This window comes from Triticum aestivum, chromosome 3A, assembly GCF_018294505.1.
Source record: "Triticum aestivum cultivar Chinese Spring chromosome 3A, IWGSC CS RefSeq v2.1, whole genome shotgun sequence".
NCBI lineage: Eukaryota > Viridiplantae > Streptophyta > Magnoliopsida > Poales > Poaceae > Triticum > Triticum aestivum.
Genome location: NC_057800.1, coordinates 400,515,451 through 400,539,520, shown reverse-complemented (window position 1 = coordinate 400,539,520; position 24,070 = coordinate 400,515,451).

Below are 24,070 nucleotides of genomic sequence, written 5' to 3'. Positions count from 1 at the left end.
ATCCTGACAAAAGGTGGTCTTCGCCTGCCAAAGGCTCTGATGGTGACGCCGACCTAGGCTCCACGGTGACCTCCATCCCGCCGTCCTACTGGTCTTGGTCTTGTTACACCGATATGGAAACCTTTACCTGCCGCTTCGGGACTCCTCGCATGCACCTGTCCCTTTAGCACCAAAGAGGAAACGAGGAAACTGCACGCGCTAGCGCCTGCCTAGTGTCCCCTTGGCCTTGGTCGTCATGGCTTATGTCACAGGGACCTCGCGAGGTGCCCCCTGCCTTGATCTCCCCACCCCTCGGGAGCCAGCCTGGTGAAGCCGTCCCCGAGGAGTTCTTGCGTCGTCCCGCCTCGCGAGGCTTGGCCCCTCGCGAGGGTCTTGAGTGTTCGCTGCTGAAGATGGGTCGTACGGAGCCGCTGGTGGAGCCACGCCGTGGGCCGCCGGCAGGCAAGTCTGGGAACCCCCGTTTCCAGCACGCTGACAGGATCCTTCAAATTTGAAAGTAGTTGGTATCAGTAAATACAGTGATGCAACAACAAAGGAGTATGGACCATAGCTACGGAATCTGACCTGAGAACAACTGCCCTTATGCTTTAGACGTGGAGTTTGTGTTCGTTGTGGTGGTCTTCGTGCTTTGGGCACTGCAGTTGCTTTACAAACTGCTCGTGTGGGGGTATTCTCACTACAACAAATATACACTTCCGTGATGATACGTGTTTGTCACAGTAGGTCACATTTTCTATCATGCATGTACATCCATGACAATTTTATGACAGAATCAAGATAGCCATACCTGTGCTGTCGTAGAAGTGTTCCATCACATTACCAAAATTATCATCACAGAAGTGTCCACTTCCATGGCGAGAAATTGCGCGTCATAGAAGTGCTTTCGTCAAGGGTGACTGACACGTGGCATCCACCGTAACGGGTCGTCGTTAGGCTATCGGGTTTCGGTTTGGATCCGATAACCCGTTAACAGCCCGGACCAATGGGCATTTCCACGTGTAAAATCATCATTGGCTGGAGGAAACACGTGTCTACTCCTCGGTGGGCCAGATGTTGTCCGTCCATTGGTGGAGACATGCCTATGATACGTCGACACGTGGCAGGGCCCAACAGAGGCCCATATAGGTTAAAAGGCCGGCCCAGTCAAAGGCACGTAGTACTTACTCAGGTACTAGTAGGCCAGCCCAATAATGATCTGTTTAATAAAGGCCCATTTACGGCCCGAAGCTAGATCTACCCCGTTAATTGTTCGTCGAATATTTGGGCCCAATTATAGCCTAGTGACTTTCGGCCTGTTAGAGGCCCGATGTAGGCATGGGCCCATTTCAGCCCGGTGTGTCTTTTGGCCGGGGAATGGCCCGTGCTGCCCATGGGCCATATATGGTCCGACACGACATCTGGCCCACTAACGGCCCATGATAAAGGTGGCAATAGTTCAGCCCAACGTGACTTTGGGCCTGTTAAAGGCCTGTCGTATAATTCGGCCCATTGATGCCTGTACTAAGCTTTCGGCCTCTTAAAGGCCCATCATATCAGTGGGCCAACTAAGGCCCGAGTTATGTTTCAGCCTAGTAATGGTCCGTCATATAACTGGGCCAAAAAAGGCCCGGTCTACATTTCAGCCTGCTAAAGGCCCATCGACAACTAGTGAAAATTGAGGCCCAACCTACATTTCGGCCTGCTAAAGGCCCATGGTTTCTTTTGGGCCGTAACAGGCCAGCAGAATATTCAGCCTGTTAATGGCCCGACGCTACATGGGCCAAACTAAGAGCTGGGTCCACAAAAGGCCCAACTAAAATTTGGGCCGAATATAGGCCGGAGTAAGTTGTGGGCCTGGCGCAAAGTGTGAAGGCCCCAATGGCCATTCGGACCCAAGAAAGATGCAAGCCGGCCCAATTGTGGCCCGCTAAAAACCAGGCCCATTAGAGGCGAATGTTTCGGCTCGGTCTACTACATCAGATTTTTTTCAGATAGCGAATGATGGCAGTAACTAGTAGGAATCAAGAACAAACCTACTCTATACAATAAAGAAATTACGACATAGTAACTTAGAATAAACTACACTTTACGATAAAGGATTTATGGTATATTACATCCACTGGGCATCGAAGTTCGCCACCAGTGATCATAAAGTGTAACGAAGAAGCATAGTACAAAAACTGGGCACCATTGCAGCGTAACAAAATAATACTGAACCAAGACCACTTCCAAGATAGTTCAAGAAAGGTTAGCCTTGTGGAGGAACTGCTGTGCAAGCTGCTGAGCAAAGCTGTGAGACTGGCCTAGCATGTCGGTCATAGCTTCTAGGTGTAGTTGTTTAGTAATGAGGTTCTCATTGGTGTTATCCGCAATCTTTCTTAGAGATAGGACTTCAAGTCGAAGTTGAGTTGCAGAATGCCTTTCTGCTAGAACTTGGGACTGAAGAAGTTGAACTGATTCAGACAGCGAATTATGTGAGCTTGTCTGACTGCTAGTCTCAAGTAACTTGAACACTGCATCAAGACAAGACTTTGGGGTTGTCTCGCTACCTTCAAGATGTTTTTCCTTCTTTGCTGCAATATATGTTGGGTTTGTCTCACAGCCTTAAGCAGACTTGTGCATGCCATCAGGGATATCACCCTGAAACAAGCAGAGAGATGACAGGTTTTGCACGTGTACAAACAAAGAAGATAACTGTGCTGTCAATTCCATCCAATTTCAAATTAGAAAATAAAGAGTAAGTTCAAAATATCAATAGCATAATTTGGCATTGTTCATAATGCGGGGAGCTTCACCACACTACTAGATTACCATGTCAACATAACAAGCATAGATGAAGCGCAAAGACAATCATTGTGTCTATTTTGGTTAATGTGCATGGCATGTTGTTCATATCATCAGCCACATCAGTAAGATAATACAGGAGATGACAATGTGCAAACGTGGGCTGCTCCACCACACATTGGATTATAGATCCACAAAAGCAAGCATACATATAGGGAGTATTGAGTAATGTTCAAGGTATGAATAAGGAATTTGGTTTTACAAGTAAACTTGGAACTTATGGTTCTTGCGAACATGCATTTTGATAGAAACAACAAACTAAACAACAGTAAACGATAGGGAGTACGAGAAAATTAAACAGCAGTTGAGGATAAAGGCTTTAGAAGGACTGACTTACATTAACAGTTAACACTGGCTTTATAATGCCCTTCTCCATGTCAAGGGAAGGATAACTCAAGAATTTCAGCATAGAATCTTCTTCATAAGCATTGCATGTACTCTACATTTTGTAGAGAGTAATTATAGATATGATAATACTGGAAGGGAGAGAGGATAATGAAGATAAGATGCAGATTGATGCTACATAATCAACTACCAATCCCTGGAAGTACAAGCGTTACAGGACAAAATGTACTGACAAGAGCAATGGGCTACACTTCTGCACTGGCATTCTCTGTGTATTCAACTTTTTGGTAAGATTAAATATAGATCTGATAGTTTTTAGTAAATGGTGGGCGAGGGAGATAAGATGCAGAATGCTACGCAATGAACCAATCCCTCTTCCCATAATACAAGAGTGTTTTGAACACTGGTGTACTGTACAAAACATTCTTATATTATGGGACGGAGGGAGTAGATGTTAATGTAAGTAAAGTGATAGACGACGTTCAACCCTTACAAGAGGACTGCAGATCTAAACCTCTTCAAAAGCATTGGGTTGATTCTAAATTTATGTAAGATCCCATACGGATCTTATAATGTCCACCAAATGGACGATAACGAGGCTAACATGTGCAGTGATGCTACATAATCAAATATCTATGAAAGTAAGTATGGTCATACAGGGTAAGAGGTACTCACAAGAGCAATGCAGTGTGTAGTATAGTTGCGAGATTATGTGGTCCCTTGAGAATGAATGTTCTTCTGCTAACAGTTTTCATACAAGTGAGACATTAAGGCAAATGCAGAAACATAGTTCAAATTGTGATGTGATATCATAGACAGTACCTTACGCTGCAGACAAGACCAATGTGTAACAAGATTATTCCAGTCACTGTCGGATAAATGTATCACCAGACACTTTATAGAAATTTTGTTTAGAGGCTTGCCATCGAAGTGCGCTTGCCTTAGGTAGGAACGATACTTCATCAACGAGTGCTTGAAAAGCGCAACCAACCCTTGCTCGTCTTGACAAATCTAGTTTGGCCCTCGCCTATTTAAAAGAATGAAATCTTGTGTCTTCTGTCAGCAGAAACATATGATCTAATTACCACGAATAACATTAGTACATTACTTAATCGTAAGTTGCGGAGGAAGACAGGAAATTGTTTCGTGTCTGCGGTATAATCTTTCCATGAAGGAAAGATGCGCACAAAGTTCCTGCCAACAATATAAGCTTCATCTTCTAAACTGGGAAGAAATGGAACAGGGGTCCTATTTGCTATAATTGGGGCTCTGAAAAAGGATTTGGCAACTGGATTTGGTGTACTCTTTGCTGGAATGGGGGTTTTGCGTCGTAGATCTAGTGCTATGTCAACTCGCATCATCATACTATTCGATGCAGTTGGGCTCTGCTGAGTTGGGGCATCAAAAATGACCAGTGTAGTAGGGCTAGAGTCTTCTAGAGTTGGGGTGTTTTGTGGGTCATGTGATATTGCAACTACACCTAATGGGCTATTTGATTTATCAGCTGTCACTACCTTTTCCAAATACTTTGCTCATGCTCCTCTGCGATCAGTAATCGCCCACTTCCTTTTGAATGTCTGATACAGAAGAACAACATTCGAATGGATAAATATGGTATGATGACAGATGGAATATGTACTGAAAATGGATAGGCAGGGCGTATTCACATACACGATGTGTAAACTAAGCTAATGGCAATGCAAAAAAGTAGAAGCAATGCAAAGCATTAGTTGCAAGATATGTGCGGCCAATATAACCTTGGAAAGTTAGAGCAAGCACCTTGATGGGTGAATAAGATAGAGCATCTGCCTCTGACTCCTCCACTAGGGAGCTACATTGACTTATGTCTCCCTCTATGTGACACCCCGATAGTTAAGCTATAGTAAACCCCTGCTAATGATGCTAGGTCATCGTAATTAAAATTTTGTTAAACCTCGCTTGTTTCAAAATTAGTTCAAATAGAAATTCATATAACAAGTCAAAGTATAGTTTCATAAAACAGTGAATTAAAAATGTTCATTAGGTTGCAAATATTCACTAAGGAACCATGTTGAAACCAACATCATTTGAATCACAGATAAAACCCTAGGAAATTAATAAGTGCTCCAACAGTAAATAAAATGGCCTTTGCAAAATTATTAGTTATTTATTTAACTCCAATTGCCTCCAAACTTTATGTGCCACTCCAAAATATTATGCTTGAATTATGTGCCAAATTTCATGTTTAACTAAATTCATTTGCCTTGGCTAATAAAAAGAAAACATTAGTTAAAATAAAAAAATAAAAAAAGGAAAAGACAAAACTAACAAAAAAAAGGAAAAGAGAACGCCCCTCCCCGCTGGGCCATGGCCCAGCTGGCCTCGGGGCCAATCAGGCCAGCCGATCAGGCGCCCCATGCCCTCCTCCATATCCCCCCACTCAGGGGAAACCCTAACCAACACCCCCACGAACCCGACTCGCTCCTCTATTCCCCCTGATTGGATCAGGGCTCGATCCCGCGCCGCCCCGCGCCTCCGTCGCTGGCACCCAATCCCGCCGCCGCCCACCGCCGAACCTTCTCGCCGGATCGCTGCTATCCTCCTTGACCTCCCCCCGAAGCCGCTCCCGGCGCCCCGTTGCCTAGACCCCACGCTCCCGCGGCGAGCTTCTACGCCGTCTGCACCGTCCCGTCGACGCGCCCCCGCTCCTCCTGTCCGCGCGCGCTCACGCTCACCGTCGCGCTTCGGCACCCCTGCGGTTGCTCCTCTACTGCCCGCTCGTCAGCTCCACGAGCTCCCGCGCCCGCGGCCCCCACCTCGCGCTCGCTCGCGCCCATGGCCGTGCACGCTGGCTCCGTCCGCAGCCACTGCTGCCGCCCGCTTGGTCTCGCCGCCACCGCAGCCACGCATGGTTGGGCCCCACCACATGCCCCTGCTCCCCTCGCCCCGCTCGCCGGCCCCGCAGTTGTCGTCCACGCCGTGCTCGCGCCATCCGCCGTCCTGACTCTGCCCCATTCCCTTGCCCTGACCGGCGCCCTCCTCCGCCCCAGGCAGCGCCAGGGACCAGTCAGGCTGCGCGAGCCCCGTCGTCATAGTGGCATCTCCCCACTGCGCCGCACGGAGACCCCCGCGTGCCCGCTGCTCGCCGTGTCGCACCCGCGCACGCTGCTCGGGGTCACGCCCCTCGCCCGGCCTCTGTCCCCGCTGCTGCGGCTGGTCGCCGTGCTCGACAGCGCCCCATGTTGGCGGCCCCGCTCCGCTGCTCTGCTCCTGTGCCGCCCGCACCATCGCCCTGCCTTGCCTCGCACCACAGCCGCTCGTCGCCCGCTCGCCCGTGGCCTGCTTCCCAGACGCCGGGCCCGCCTCCGTTGACGCCTGCAGGCCCGCGCACCCACGCGCCGTTGCCAGCCTCCGCCTGCCCCTACTCTCTCGCCGGCAACGCTGGGCATGCTTGCCGGCGCCTCTACGCACGTGTGTGCAGCCGTGGCTGGCCAGGGCCAGCGCCCAGGCTAGCCGGCGCCCACACCTGTTTAGCCGCCCGCCCCGTTGACGCTGGGCCACTTACACGTGGGGACCAGCCCCCAGAACGTTTAAAAAAATAAAAATAAAAAAATAAATATAAAATATTAATTAAAATATTAATTAATTAATTAATTAACTTTATTAAGTCGGATTAGAGTAACCTAATCATTTAGTTAATGCTAATTAACCCTGTTTAATTACTATGAGTCAATGATATGCGGGACCCAATGTTAGATTGACCCAGTCAACACCTGTTGACTGCTGATGTCTGCATGACATCATGTTGATGTCATAAATCCAATTTCGAATTAAAATAATTAGATAAATGCTAAAAATGATTTAATTCTTTTAAAATTAATATAAAATAAATCGTAGCTCGGATGGAAAAACTTTGTACATGAAAGTTGCTGAGAACGATGAGACGAATCCGGATACGCAGCCCGTTCGTCCACCATAGATCCCTAACATATCGAACTCGTAACTTTACCCCTTCGGTTCATCTGTCCGAAAACGCGAAACACCGGGAATACTTTCCCGGATGATTTCCCCCTTCACCGGTACCACCTCATACCACGTTAGGGCACACCTAGCATCACGCTTTGTCACGTCATGCATCGTCATGCAACTATTTGCATTATATTTATTGTTTCTTCCCCCTCTTCTCTCGCTAGACACTAAGACCGACGCCGCTGCTACCCAGTACGACTACGGTGTTGACGACCCCTCCTTGCCAGAGCAACCAGGCAAGGCCCCCCTTGATCACCAGATATCGCCTACTCTTCTCTATACTGCTTGCATTAGACTAGTGTAGCATGTTACTGCTTTCCGTTAATCCTATCCTGATGCATAGCCTGTCATTGTTACTACAACTGTTGATACCTTACCTGCAATCCTACATGCCTAGTATAGGTTGCTAGTGTTCCATCAGTGGCCCTACACTCTTGTCCGTCTGCCATGCTATACTACTGGGCCGTGATCACTTCGGGAGGTGATCACGGGCATCTGCTATATACTTTATACTGTTACATTACTTATGATAGTGTTCGGAGTTGGGGGCTGAAGGGGCAGGTGGCTCCATCCCGGTAGAGGTGGGCCTGGGTTCCCGATGGCCCCCGACTGTTACTTTGTGGTGGAGCGACAGGGCAGGTTGAGACCACCTAGGAGAGGGGTGGGCATGGCCCTGGTCGGTGTTCGCGGATACTTAACACGCTTAACGAGATATTGGTATTTGATCTGAGTCTGGCTACTGGCCTATATGCACTAACCAACTACGTGGGAACAGTTATGGGCACTCGACATCGTGGTATCAGCCGAAGCCTTCGTGACATTAGCGACTGAGCGGCGCGCGCCGGGTTGGACCACGTAATGCAAATTCCTTTGTAATGGAGGTTGCTAGGTCTGCTCGCCGGCCGCGTTCGCAACATGCAGGTGTGCAATGGGCGATGGGCCCAGACCCCTGCGCGCATAGGATTTAGACCAGCGTGCTGACCTCTCTGTTGTGCCTAGGTAGGGCTACGGCGTGTTGATCTTCCAAGGCCGGGCATGACCCAGGAAAGTGTGTCCGGACAAAGGGGATCGAGCATGTTGGGAAATGTGGTGCACCCCTGCAGGGAAGTTAATCTATTCGAATAGTCGTGATCTTCGGTAATAGGACGACTTGGAGTTGTACCTTGACCTTATGACAACTAGAACCGGATACTTAATAAAACACACCCTTCCAAGTGCCAGATACAACCAGGTGATCGCTCTCTAACAGGGCGACAAGGAGAGGATCCTCGGGTAGGATTATGCTATGCGATGCTACTTGGTGACTTACCTTCTACTCTCTTCTACATGCTGCAAGATGGAGGTGGCCAGAAGCGTAGTCTTCGACATAACTAGCTATCCCCCTCTTATTCCGGCATTCTGCAGTCCAGTCCACATATGATACCCCTTTTCCATTTGATACCAATGCATACATATGTAGTGTAGCTCCTTGCTTGCGAGTACTTTGGATGAGTACTCACGGTTGCTTTGCTCCCTCTTTTCCCCCTTTCTATACCCGATTGCTGCGACCAGATGATGGAGCCCAGGAGCCAGACGCCACCTTCGACGACGACTCTTACTACACTGGAGGTGCCTACTACTACGTGCAACCCGCTGACGGCGACCAGGAGTAGTTTAGGAGGATCCCAGGCAGGAGGTATGCGCCTCTTTCGATCTGTATCCCAGTTTGTGCTAGCCTTCTTAAGGCAAACTTTTTTAACTTATGTCTGTACTCAGATATTGTTGCTTTCGCTGACTCGTCTATGATCGAGCTCTTGTATTCGAGCCCTCGAGGCCCCTGGCTTGTAATATGATGCTTGTATGACTTATTTTTATTTGTAGAGTTGTGTTATGATATCTTCCTGTGAGTCCCTGATCTTGATCGTACACGTTTGCGTGTATGATTAGTGTACGATTGAATCGGGGCCGTCACAAGTTGGTATCAGAGCCGACTGCCTGTAGGAATCCCCTTCCATAGTCCTTGGCTGAAGTAGAGTCTAGTCATTGAAAAGGTTTTTACTAATATGGTTGTGGGGCTTACGGGCCCATGTCGCCATCTGGGTGGTATTAGGATCTTTTACTCCTCGATCCTTACTCTGGGACTCTGATCTCTCTTCTATTCGGGTTAAATGATTTTACTAAATCTGACTCTAGGTTCTCGTAACTACTTGCTCCCGGAGAGCCCCTTATCACAGATGATCGCATGCTGCACCAGAAGATTCCGAAGATACTCTTCGATGATCTCTTGAGACTTTGTGCCCGTCGCCTTTGCAATTCCCTACCACCGAATTATCCCTATGGATAAATACATACACCAGCCGTCCTTACTTTTATTCCTAGCTGATCTTGTTATTGCAAGATACCCGGAAATTCTCTCTATTGTTCCGAGAATACTTTATGCCTAGCGCCTTGCAGTTCTTTGCCGCCTGAATGCCCCTATGGATAATTTCTCGCACCTACCGAGTATCCGCTCATCCCCAGTTGTTTATGTGTTTCACTAAGGTCTTCAAAATAATATTCGATCTTCCGAAAATCCTTAGCAGCTTATTGCCCTTGAAATTATTGCTTGCTTGCATTATGGTTAATCCCATAAGTCTTGTAATCATTATTGGCATCCCTTGTGTCGGGACCCCGATTCCAAGTCACATTGATCTAGCCGGTAACACCTCATATCACATTGCGGCCTCACGCACGGTATCCCCATGGGTGTCGCCTTACCATGGCCCGGGACCGTTTGCACCTTTTGGCTCACGTATATGATAGTGTCGCTAGCATCCATATGACAGAGAACCCGGGCCGACATGGCTAGTCGTGAACCCAAAGCGGCACAGACCTATGGAGACAGGCATACATGAATCACATCGAGCATGTCGGTCATCAGCGTGTGAATCCGGGTTGTAGCACTGGGCTAACAGGACTCCGGGGAACCCGGGCTGTAGCAGGCTAGGCAGGACTCCGGATGTCACCGCGTGACATTTCCCCGAAGGGACAGACATAGGAACGAAGTGAAACACATGCCGGCCAGTCAAGTGTCCTGAGCAGTAGTGCTGGGCTAGCAGGACTCCAGTGAACCGGGCTGTAGCGGACTACTATGGCTCGAGGAGCACTAGACTACATTTCCCCATAAGAGAGGCTGCCAAAGATAAACAACTAGATTGTCGGATCCCACACATACCAAGCATTTCAATCATGCACACAATATGCTCGATATGTGCAAATACAACATGGCATCACAACAAAACTCTACAACTCAAGTACTTTTCTTTAAAGGCTCCAAAGAGCCATACATAACATGTTCATACAGGTAGGGGTCACATGACCCGACACTCAAGTCATTCAAGCATACAAGCACATGCGGAAGCAAATAGTCTGAGTACAGACACTAGAAAGAAAGAAGGCTTCTCGAAGCCTGTCTATCTACATAGGGCCCTCCATGGCCAGGATCACCACCTGGGTGGCAAGTCACTCATCGACGTCGAGGTCTACATAAAACCCATCGGAGGCGGCGGTGTTGTCATCTGAAAACAATAATTAAAGCAAACATGAGTACAAAGGTACTCAGCAAGTCTTACAACAGAACCTACTATACATGCTCATTCTCAAGAAGGTGGTGGAGTTATTGCAGCAAGCCAGCTTCGACTCTTGGCTAAGCTATCCTACGAGACACCACTAGTAAAATAGTTTCGCACACGAGTCCGCTAATCACCAACAAAATACTCCACCGGGGATATCCCTCGTCATCCTACGAGAGGGCCATCCTCGGTACTCACACTTATCTTGAGTCTTTTAGTAGTAATCATTAACTTGTCTATGAACTGTATAGGCAACCAAGTAGTCCTTTACCACGGACGCGGCTATTCGAATAGATGATGTTAACCCTGCAGGGGTGTACTTCTTCATACACGCTCTCACCACTTACCGTTGTTTACACGACATGTACTCGGCAACCTTCAAGCGGAAGCCCAACGAGGGTGTCGGCCATGGCCTACCTAAACACTCAAGTCTCTAGTCCAGGTTTATCGCCTATCCAGGTTCCATCCGCAGGGAGTCTGGCCGAGGTTTCCACATACGGCCCCGAACGCTGTGAACAGGGTCCTGAGACGCCAAACGGACGCCCGGCATACCCGGCCATGGTGTATCTACCGCAACATAGCCCAACCCTAGGGTCAGCGCTACGCACGGCCGCCAACACATAACCTACAAACACCAGAAAATATTTTCAACTCTTGGACAAAGTACTAGGGTGATTAAGAAGACGAGAGGGTCAATTAAGGATCCCAATGCATGGTAGTAGCTGATTCTTAAAATCACACATACAGATCTCAGTTCTTAGGGACGGCCTCAATGAAACAACCCACCATGTACTCCTACATGGCCTCTCATCGATACCTTTACCAAATCATGTTCAACACATCTCTCACATTACCGACATAATCATTTCACTCTAGCCCATCGCTTGGATGAACCAGACCTGACACAACTGTAAGCATAGCAGGCCTAGCAAGGTAGGAAACACAAACATGGCTCAATCAACTCCTACACATGCTAGTGGGTTTCATCTAGTTACTGTGGCAATGACATGTCATGCAGAGAATAAGGGTTCAACTACCGTAGCACACAGCAGTTTGAAATGTTGTTGTCTTAATGCAGTAAATGAGAGCAGAGGTGAGAACATGGGATTGTATCGATATGATCAATGGGGCTGCTTGCCTGATGGAGTAGTAGTAGGGTACTGCCCTTCAGTTGGATACTCGGAGATATCCTCGGAGGCAGAACCTACCACGAAGGACACACAGAACATAATCAATACATGACAATATGCAACAATATGATGCATGCTATGACATGGCAAAATGATGTGTCCTGCCTAATGCAATGTGAAACAAGTTGAAATGGGTCCATTTGAATCAAAGATTCAAATGGTAGCTTAAGTTCTTATGCATAATAAGTTTGTTAGCTTGTTTCACCTAAACAGCAAGGTTAAATTGGTTTGTCATGCATGAAACCATTACATATGGATAGATTGAATTTTTCTGATCATTTTTCATATATAATATGTTTGATTTGGAGCTATGGTTGATTTTCTATGATTTTAGAAGTTTTGGCTATTTTCTGGAATTTCCGATATAAAAATAAATCCAGAAAATAAATAATTGCATCAGCACTGCATCACTGTGACGTCAGCGAGTCAAAGGCGCCAGCCCAGGTCAAACCTGACTGGTGGGCCCCATCTGTCAGTGTCTCAGCTAACTAACAGAGTTTAGTTAATACTAACTAACTGTTAGTGGGGCATGGGCCCGCATGTCAGTGACTTAAACTAACTAAAATTAGTTAGCACTAATCCTAACCTAATTAATAGGCCGGCCCCACCTGTCATAGGCTCAGGGGGGAGTCAACCTGGGCCCACACGGTTCAAACATGGTCAACTCGCCGGCGGCTTGACGCCGACGACGACAGACGCGGCGGAGGGGCTCGGGTTTGCGTCTCCGGCGACTAAATCGACGACGGAGAGCAGCTACATGACGCGGGGAGCAAGCCGCGTCGTTTGGTGGAGGAAGTGGAGCTCGGGGAGGCCAGGAAAGACGCCGGCGACGACCTTGGCGGTCACCGGAGCTCGGGTGAAGATGAACCCGAGGCTACGGGGCACGGTGAGGCACGTGGAATGGTGCGTTAGGCTCCTGGGAACGTGGTGAGTGTGGTGACGCGCTCGGATTCGGGCTTACGCGCCTGTGGCCACAGCGGCGACATGGCCGGCAGAGCCGAGCTCTCATCCGTGATGGCAAACGGGGTTAGAGGGCAGCTCGAGCGATGTGGCTAGCGGGAGAAGAGAGAGGAGCTCATGGCGAGTGCAGCGGGCGTCGAAGCGGGCTCGGGGAAGCTTGGGAGGCGGCGAATCATCGGCGACGATCTCCGATGGCCGACGAGGGGAATGGTAGCGGTGGCGGCGTTGCAGCGCGTCCGAGGCCTCGTGGCTCGTCGAGGAGGTCGACGGAGATGCTGCGGAGCTCGTGGGCAGGGTGGGGTGGCACGGGGATGACGGTGGCTACGGCTACGGCGGCAAGACGGCGGCGGCTGCGTCGGCCATGACTTCGGGGGAGCGAGGGAGAGAGTAGGGGGGGAATGAGGTGTTGCTGAGGTCGGGCGACGACCAGGAGACGATCCACGCGGCGCAAAGGCGACCAGGGCAAAGCAGAGAATCTAGGTGGTGCGTGGCGAGCTCGGGCGCGCCATGCTCACCTCCCTGCCTGCTCTGGTAAGGGGAAGTAGCTGGCTGGCACGGGCCAGCACAGTGCTGGGCTGGCCAGTGGGCTGCCAGGTAAGTTTCTCTCCCTTTCTTTTTCTGATTTATTTTCTTTTTCTATTTTTCTGCAACTGTTGGGCTTTATTAAAAATACTTAGGCATCTTTAAAAATCCCGAAAATAATCAGGGGCTCTGTTTAGATTATTTCCAACAGCCCACACTTATTTCCAGAATTATTTGAGCATTTAAATTATTTTATAGCATTTAAATGCCCAAATTCAAATACTTATGATTTAATTCAAAAAATCTAGAATGTCCTAGAAAAGAGTGCACCATTTTTGCCAGGGGTTTTAGCCCAATCCAGAAATGATGAACATTTTGTGAAGGGCATTTTGGGTTCATTGAAAATAATTTTAGTAAACCCTAGTTGTTTACAGGGGGGTGCTGGGGGTTCTGTCATCCCCATTTAAAGTTTCTGTAAAAGTAGACATGATGCAACACTCTAATGCATGATCTAGCTAGGATGTGACAACTCACCCCCACTCAAAAGAATCTGTTCCCGAGATTTAGGATCCTCTGGGAAGAAGGTGGGGTACTCGAGTCGAAGACGATCCTCCCTTTCCCAAGTAGCTTCTTGCTCGGAATGGTGTGACCATTGAACCTTGAGAAACTTGATGTTATGGCGTCGAGTGGTACGCTCGGCTTGATCAAGGATACGAACGGGATATTCCCGATATGAGAGGTTATCTTGTAGATCAAGCGTTTCGTGGTCCACTCCATGGATAGGATCCGCGAAGCAACGCCTGAGTTGAGAAACGTGGAAGACATTGTGAACTCTGGAAAGATGCGAAGGTAGTTCCAATTGGTAGGCAACTTCTCCTCGTTTGGCAAGAATGCGAAAGGGTCCAATGTAACGAGGAGCCAATTTGCCTTTGATACCGAAACGATGGGTTCCCTTTAACAGAGTAACCCGAAGGTAAGCCTTCTCGCCGACTTCATAATACATGAGCTTATGTTTTCGAACATATTGGCTCTTTTGACGAGATTGGGTTGTTTTCAATTTCTCACGAATAACACGAACCTGCTCTTCTGCTTCCTGAATCATATCCGGGCCAAAGAGTTATCTTTCCCTAGTTTCGGACCAGTTAAGAGGCATTCGACATTTTCGTCCATAGAGAACTTCGAAAGGAGCTTTTCCCAAGCTAGCTTGATAACTATTGTTATAAGCAAACTCCATGAATGGAAGGCATTTCTCCCAACCCATTCCGAATGAGATGACAGAAGCTCCAAGCATATCTTCCAGAATTTGATTGACTTGCTCTACTTGACCACTTGATTGAGGGTGGAAGGCGGTGCTAAAAGGGAGACGAGTTCCCATAGCATTTTGGAAACTTTCCCAAAATCGAGAGGTGAAGAGACTCCCACGGTCTGAGTTAATTTCCAATGGAACACCATGAAGAGACACTATTCAGGAGATGTATAAATAAGCTAGCCGGCTAGCGGTGATACTCTCACGAATAGGTAGAAAGTGGGCCACCTTGGAAAGACGATCGATCACGACTAAGATAGCATTATTCCATCTCTTGGTCCTGGGAAACCCAGTAATGAAATCCATACTGATTTTATCCCATTTCCACTCAGGAATAGCCAAAGGTTGAAGGGTGCCAGCAGGCCGTTTGTGCTCTGCCTTAACACGATGACAGACGTCGCAACTAGCAATGTATTGAGCAATTTCTCTCTTCATCCTAGTCCACCAAAACCTCTGGCGTAGGTCTTGATACATTTTAGTACTACTGGGATGAATGGTGAGAGGGGATTCATGAGCTTCCTTAAGAATCAACTGGCGTAGATGTTGTTTCTTGGGAACCACCAAGCGGTTCTCGAAGAATACAACACCTTACTCATCCATGGAAAAACATTTAGCAACTCCGCTAGTGATGTTTTCCTTAATCCGAGATATGCCCTTATCATACCGCTGGGCGGTTATGATCTGATCCATAAGGTTAAGCTTCGCCACCAGGGTGGATAGGAATCCTCGAGGAATGATGTGAAGGTTAAGCTTACGAAATTCCTCGTGGAGAAGTGGTTGACTTTGTTGTAACATCAGGTTGTCACAATAAGATTTACGACTTAGCGCATCAGCCATGACATTGGCTTTGCCCGGGGTGTAAGTTATTCCTAAGTCATAATCCGAGATCAACTCGACCCAACGTCTTTGCCTAAGATTCAAATCCGATTGGGTGAAGATATATTTCAAACTTTGGTGATCAGTGAAGATCTCGCAACGATTACCGAGAAGGTAATGTCGCCAAGTTTTGAGTGCATGGACTATAGCTGCAAGCTCTAGATCATGTGTGGGATAATTTTCGTCATGTGGGTGTAATTGTCGTGAGGCATAGGCAATTACCTCACGATCTTGCATGAGTATGCAACCTATTCCTTGTCGCGAGGCGTCGCAATAGATAATAAAGTCCTTGGAGAAATCTGGTGGTACCAGTACGGGAGTAGATGTCAGGCGTCTTTTCAGTTCCTGAAAGCTGAACTCGCACTATGGGGTCCACTTGAACTTTTTATCTTTCTTGAGGAGTTCAGTTAGAGGTTTAGCAACCTTGGAGAAATTCTCGACGAAGCGGCGGCAGTAGCTCGCTAAGCCAAGGAAGCTCCGAACTTGCTTGACCGTCTCAGGTGGAGTCCAATCAAGGATGGCTTGAACTCGCTCGGGATTGACAGCAATACCCTTACCAGAGATTACATGGCCTAGATAGGTCACTTCTGGCAACCAAAATTCACACTTGGAGAATTTGGCATAAAGGCGATGCTCTCGAAGTTTCGTCAATACCAGCCTTAGATGTTCAGCATGTTCTTCTTCATTGTTGGAGTAGATGAGTATGTCATCGAGGTATACTACGACGAATTTATCCAAATACTTCATGAAGACCGAGTTTATTAACCGGGAGAAGGTGGCTGGGGCATTGGTTAAACCGAAGGACATGACGATGTACTCGTATTGGCCATAACGAGTAACAAAGGCCGTTTTGGAAATGTCCCCATTTCTGATTTTGATTTGATGGTAGCCCAACCTCAAATCCATCTTGGAAAAGACTGAGGATCCAGCGAGCTGATCAGACAGATCGTTGATCCTGGGAAGCGAATACTTGTTCTTGATAGTGACCAAGTTGACAGGTCGGTAATCTACAACCATCCGATCCGTTCCATCCTTCTTCTTGACAAAGAGGACGGGGCAAGCCCAAGGAGAGGAGCTAGGACGGATGAAACCCTTTTGCAAGGACTCATCGAGTTGGTTCTTAAGTTGGCTAGTTCAAAGGGTGCCATCTTATAGGGTCTTCTAGAAATTGGAATGGTTCCTGGAACAAGGTCTATCACAAACTCGACATCCCTGTCAGGTGGAACACCTGGCAGTTCTTCTAGAAAGACATCCGGGAAGTCTCGGACTACCGGAATATCTTCAAGGTCTGGAAGGGGGTTGGCATTTAGGGAGTAAAGCTGGCGCTTGGCCACTCGAGTTAAGACATTGACTGTCTTGCTCGATGGGTGAGTAAGTTGAACGGTTCTAGTGGCACAATCAATCTTGGCATAATGAGCTGACATCCAGTCCATACCCAAAATGATGTTTATGTCCGAGGACTTGAGAGCTATTAAGTATGCAAGGAAGACAAGTCTATTGACAAGAATTTCATTCCCATGGCTTACTCTAGAAGTTTGCCATCTAGAGCCAGGGGTTTGAATTTCCATGGTAGTGGGCATGTCACAGAATGTTGTGTTATGCAATCGAGCATAGCTCTCAGATATGAATGAATGAGATGCTCTAGTATCAAAAAGAACAGATGCTGGATGGAAATTAACAAGGAGCGTTCCAAGGATGACGTTAGGATCCTCATGAGCCTCCTCAGCTGAGACATAGTTGACATGGCCATGTGCAGTGGTGACCGGCTTGGCGTAGAATGTCTTTCCCGTTGGCTTACCACGACCAACGGACTTTCCAGACTGATTGGGGTTGTTGTTCTGGGGACACTCTCGACTATAGTGACCCGGCTCTCCACACTTGAAACATGTCACAACATTGGGGCGTGGAGCAGCATTAGCAGCGGGGCCACCATAGGGCTTGGACGGTGCAAACTGCTGGTTGGGGCGAGGCGCCTCAAAGGATGGCCTCAGAATGAACCTGGGTGGCAGTGCCGTGCTTGGAATCCACACTCGGCGCTTCTGAAATCCAGAGCCGGATGAAGAGCCAAAATCACGAGAGTGCTTGTGTGAAGCGTCATAGTCAGACTGGCCTGTCTCAGCACTAATGGCTTTATTGACCAACTTCTGAAAGGAGGTGCACTCGTGCAGACGAGGATCGCGGCGAAGCTCAGGGCTAAGTCCCTTGCGGAACCTTGCTTGCTTCTTAGCGTCGATGGATACCTCTTCAGGAGCATATCGTGCCAGATTCCCAAATTCACGACTATATGCATCCATAGTCAGTCTTCCTTGGGTGAAATTGCAGAACTCTTCCCTCTTGCGATCTATGAGACCTTCCGGGATGTGATGCTCATGGAAAGCCTCACTGAATTCAGCCCAAGTAGTGATTTGGCCGATCGGGTGCATAGCCTCAAAGTTTTCCCACCAAAGGCTAGCAGGGCCTTCGAGGTGATAGGCAGCATAGGTAACCTTATCAGCTTCTGCTATGTTAGCAGAACGTAGCTTGTGTGTGATGCTGCGGAGCCAGTCATCCGCGTCGAGGGGCTCGACAGGATGATTAAACTTTGGTGGGTACAACTTGATGAAGTCATTGATTGACAACAATTCGTTTCGCTGATGGCGTGCAGTGTTCTGCTCAATCCGCTCCAGCAAGCGGTTAGTCTCACGCTTGTTTCTTTCTGCCTCCAGCATCACTTCGGCTAGAGAAGGCGGGTGAGGCAGATTTTCACCCCTAGCTGCACTGGCTTCCCCCTGCTCCGGGGCAGCAGGGTTGCTGCGGGTGTTGACCATCCTAGGAGAAAACAAGACAACGGTTTAGATAAGGATGGCACAAGCTTAGCAAGGAAGTGCAGAATGTAATGGATAACATGGAATGCTAAGATGTTCATTGCACGACATGGTAATATAAAAACTGCCACATATATACCATTGGTCATACACACCATACATAGTTTAGTACAAGCCCATGCTAAAGTACAACTATGGTGAAAGACATTACATCTCATCGAAGGCATTCCAAGCTCCTATACATTATTTTTCTACACCTCCAGAGCGCGATACACACCAAGCCGTATCCTACGGTCACGCAGGACTGTGGAGGATACAACTATTACAATACTAGTGAAACTACTACTAGCTCAGACGGCTCCGTAGTAATCCTCATAGAAGTCACCACCAAAGCCTGGAAGTGGAACATGATCATCTGGAAACAGACAGTCCTGCGGAGCCTGCGGACCATAGGGGCTCGGATGTGGCCTTGGTCCCACAGGTGGTGGCAGACGGGGACCACGAGGAGGGGTGATGCCTCCTACATCGCGCCACTCCATACAATCTGGCAATCCAGACCGTACAGGGTACAGGTCCCTCATGTCCATGTGTCCTGCCTGCACCGCAGGTGCAAACCAAGTCAAAGTGGCCCAATGATCAGCACGAGTGTGGAAAAGCTCCATACGCAAGGCCCAATTTTCGCGGTCCTTATCCTCGAGCATCTCGGCAGTGGTGCGGAGTAGTGACTCCTCATGCGAAGAGTCATAGTACAAAGCCTGATAGTACCCCTGTGCTCCAGGAAGTGAGGCTGGCATGTAACAGAAATCGGTGTTCTGTAGCACGCATTGTTGAGGAAATCGTTAACTGGTAACTGCTCGGTTGGCTAGCGAGTAGGGGATTAATAGGCTAATCGGCAAGTTAATCGGCCATTTAATCAATTAATCGGACGATTTATTAGTTTATTGGCTACTCGATGACCCTATGAGTAGGGATTAATCGACAAGTTAACTGGTTAATCGGATGAATTCTTGAATAGGGGTAGCAAGGCAGTCCTGGCTCGAATGATAGTCATCATTGAATAGGCTGCATCCTGCACAGCCATCTCAATAGTGACCCCAAGTCCATAGGAACAGTGAAGGGGCACAGTGGCTCCAGGATAAGAGGGATATATCCTCATGGTACAGAGGTACTGGCTCTGGTTGAAGTCTCTGAACTGCTCCTCGGCGGTATATTCCGGATACCACCGATAGCCTGACTCGACCATCACTCAAACCAACATGGCCGTGTAGCCGGGCACATCGAGGCACCGGGTCAGACGAACCACTTGATTCTGCGAATGGGTGGCCATCTGAAAGCACAGAATAATGCAAAGGAATTAGAATTTTCTAGGGGAAATCGGACAACATAACGGCTGTAAATGCTCAGAAAAAGATTTGAGACATCCACAGCAGCTTGCAATACCACTCAACAACATCATATCAAGGTTCTGATTCAACTGGCAACATACTAAAAGTAGTAGAAACTGCACTGTGGCTGGTAACAACAATCCTATTACTAGCAATCCTATAAGCTACAAAGGATTAGTAACATGTGAACCTGATAGAAGAAGAGAGCCTAGTCCTTAACCCACATTGAATGAGAAGAGAATGACTCAGATCAGAGGGCATAAGGTAAAGGAGTAAAAAGAGCCTTACGTTCCCTCCCACAATCAATTCCCCTACATATAACTATAGCATTTCAAGACTCGACATCGACCAGTTTGGCTCAATGAACCTACAGGCAGTCCGGCTCTGATGCCAATGCTGTCAGGACCCCGATTCCAAGTCACATTGATTTAGCTGGTAACACCTCATATCACATTGCGGCCTCACGCACGGTATCCCCACGGGTGTCGCCTTACCATGGCCCGGGACCGTTTGCGCCTTTTGGCTCACGTATATGATAGTGTCGCTAGCATCCATATGATAGAGAACTCGGGCCGACATGGCTAGTCGTGAACCCAAAGCGGCACAGACCTATGGAGACACGCATACATGAATCACATCAAGCATGTCGGTCATCAACGTGTGAATCCGGGCTGTAGAACTGGGCTAACAGGACTCCGGGGAACCCGGGCTGTAGCAGGCTAGGCAGGACTCCGGATGTCACCGCGTGCATTTCCCCGAAGGGACAGACATAGGAATGAAGTGAAACACATGCCGGCCAGTCAAGTGTTCTGAGCAGTAGTGCTGGGCTAGCAGGACTCCGGTGAACCAGGCTGTAGCAGACTACTATGGCTCGAGGAGCACTAGACTACATTTCCCCATAAGAGAGGCTGCCAAGGATAAACAACTAGATTGTCGGATCCCACACATACCAAGCATTTCAATCATGCACACAATATGCTTGATATGTGCAAATACAACATGGCATCACAACAAAACTCTACAACTCAAGTACTTTTATTTAAAGGTTCCAGAGAGCCATACATAACATGTTCATACAGGTAGGGGTCACATGACCCGACACTCAAGTCATTCAAGAATACAAGCACATGCGGAAGCAAATAGTCTGAGTACAGACACTAGAAAGAAAGAAGGCTGCTCGAAGCCTATCTATCTACATAGGGCCCTCCATGGCCAGGATCACCACCTGGGTGGTAAGTTACTCATCGACGTCGAGGTCTACATAAAACCCATCGGAGGCGGCGGTGTTGTTGTCTGAAAACAGTAATTAAAGCAAACATGAGTACAAAGGTACTCAACAAGTCTTACAACAGAACCTACTATACATGCTCATTCTCAAGAATGTGGTGGAGTTATTGCAGGAAGCCAGCTTCGACTCTTGGCTAAGCTATCCTATGAGACACCACTAGTAAAATAGTTTCGCACACGAGTCCACTAATCACCAACACAATAATCCACCGGTGATCCTCCCTCGTCATCCTACGAGAGGGCCATCCTCGGTACTCACACTTATCTTGAGTCTTTTAGTAGTAATCATTAACTTGTCTATGAACTGTATAGGCAACCAAGTAGTCCTTTACCGTGGACGCGGCTATTCGAATAGATGATGTTAACCCTGCAGGGGTGTACTTCTTCATACACGCTCTCACCACTTACCGTCGTTTACACGACATGTACTCGGCAACCTTCAAGCGGAAGCCCAACGAGGGTGTCGGCCACGGCCTACCTAAACACTCAAGTCTCTAGTCCAGGTTTATCGCCTATTCAGGTTCCATCCGCAGGGAGTCTGGCCGAGGTTTCCACATACGGCCCCGAACGCCGTGAATAGGGTCCTGAGACGCCAAACGGACGCCCGACATACCCGGCCACGATGTATCTACCGCAACATAGCCCAACCCTAGGGTCAGCGCTACGCACGGCCGCCAACACATAACCTACAAACACCAGAAAATATTTTCAACTCTTGGACAAAGTACTAGGGTGATTAAGAAGCCGGGAGGGTCAATTAAGGATCCCAATGCATGGTAGTAGCTGTTTCTTAAAATCACACATACAGATCTCAGTTCTTAAGGACAACCTCAATGAAACAACCCACCATGTACTCCTACATGGCCTCTCATCGATACCTTTACCAAATCATGTTCAACACATCTCTCACATTACCGACATAATCATTTCACTCTAGCCTATCGCCCGGATGAACGAGACCTAACACAACTCTAAGCATAGGAGGCCTAGCAAGTTAGGAAACACAAACATGGCTCAATCAACTCCTACACATGCTAGTGGGTTTCATCTAGTTACTGTGGCAATGACATGTCATGCAGAGGATAAGGGTTCAACTACTGTAGCACACAGCAGTTTGAAATGTTGTTGTCTTAATGCAGTAAATGAGAGCAGAGGCGAGAACATGGGATTGTATCGATATGATCAATGGCGCTGCTTGCCTGATGGAGTAGTAGTAGGGTACTGCCCTTCAGTTGGATACTCGGAGATATCCTCGGAGGCAGAACCTACCACGAAGGACACACAGAACATAATCAACACACGACAATATGCAACAATATGATGCATGCTATGACATGGCAAAATGATGTGTCCTGCCTAATGCAATGCGAAACAAGTTGAAATGGGTCCATTTGAATCAAAGATTCAAATGGTAGCTTAAGTTCTTATGCATAATAAGTTTGTTAGCTTGTTTCACCTAAACAGTAAGGTTAAATTGGTTTGTCATGCATGAAACCATTACAGATGGATAGATTGAATTTTTCTGATCATTTTTCATATATAATTTGTTTGATTTGGAGCTATGGTTGATTTTCTATGATTTTTAGAAGTTTTGGCTATTTTCTGGAATTTCCTATATAAAAATAAATCCAGAAAATAAATAATTGTGTCAGCACTGCATCACTGTGACATCTGCGAGTCAAAGGCGCCAGCCCAGGTCAAACCTGACTGGTAGGCCCCATCTGTCAGTGTCTCAGCTAACTAACAGAGTTTAGTTAATACTAACTAACTGTTAGTGGGGCATGGGCCCGCATGTCAGTGACTTAAACTAACTAAAATTAGTTAGCACTAATCCTAACCTAAATAACAGGTCGGCCCACCTGTCATAGGCTTAGGGGGGAGTCAACCTGGGCCCACACGGTTCAAACATGCTCAACTCGCCGGCGGCTTGACACCGACGACGACAGACGCGGCGGAGGGGCTCGGGTTTGCGTCTCCGGCGACTAAATCGATGGCGGAGAGCAGCTACGTGACGCGGGGAGCAAGCCGCGTCGTTTGGTGGAGGAAGTGGAGCTCGAGGAGGCCGAGAACGACGCTGGCGACGACCTTGGTGGTTGCCGGAGCTCGGGTGAAGATGAACCCGAGGCAACGGGGCACGGCGAGGCACGTGGAATGGTGTGTTAGGCTCCTGGGAACGTGGTGAGTGTGGTGACGCGCTCGGATTCGAGCTTACGTGCTTGTGGCCACGGCGGCGACATGGCCGGCGGAGCCGAGCTCTTGGCCGTGATGGCCAACGGGGTTAGAGGGCAGCTCGAGCAACATGGCTAGGGGAAGAAGAGAGAGGAGCTCACGGCGAGTGCAGCGGGCGTCGAAGCGGGCTCGGGGAAGCTTGGGAGGTGGTGAATCGTCGGCAACGATCTCCGGTTGCTGACGAGGGGAACGGCAGCGGTGGCAGTGTTGTAGCACGTCCGAGGCCTCGTGGCTCGTCGAGGAGGTCGAGGGAGATGCTGCGGAGCTCGTGGGCAGTGTGGGGTGGCACGGGGACGACGGTGGCTACGGCTACGGCGGCAAGACGGCGGCGGCTGCGTCGGCCATGACTTCGGGGGAGCAAGGGAGAGAGCAGGGGGGAGGAATGACGTCTCGGCGAGGTCGGCGCGACGACCAGGAGATGATCCACGCGGCGCAAAGGCGACCAGGGCGAAGCAGAGAGGCTGGGTGGTGCGTGGCGATCTCAGGCGCGCCATGCTCACCTCCCTGCTTGCTCTGGCAAGGGGAAGCAGCTGGCTGGCATGGGCCAGCACAGTGCTGAGCCGGCCAGTGGGCTGCAGGTATGTTTCTTTCCCTCTCTTTTTCTGATTTGTTTTCTTTTTCTATTTTTCTGCAACTGTTGGGCTTTATTAAAAATACTTAGGCATCTTTAAAAATCCTAAAAATAATCAGGAGCTCTATTTAGATTATTTCCAACAGGCCACACTTATTTCCAGAATTATTTGAG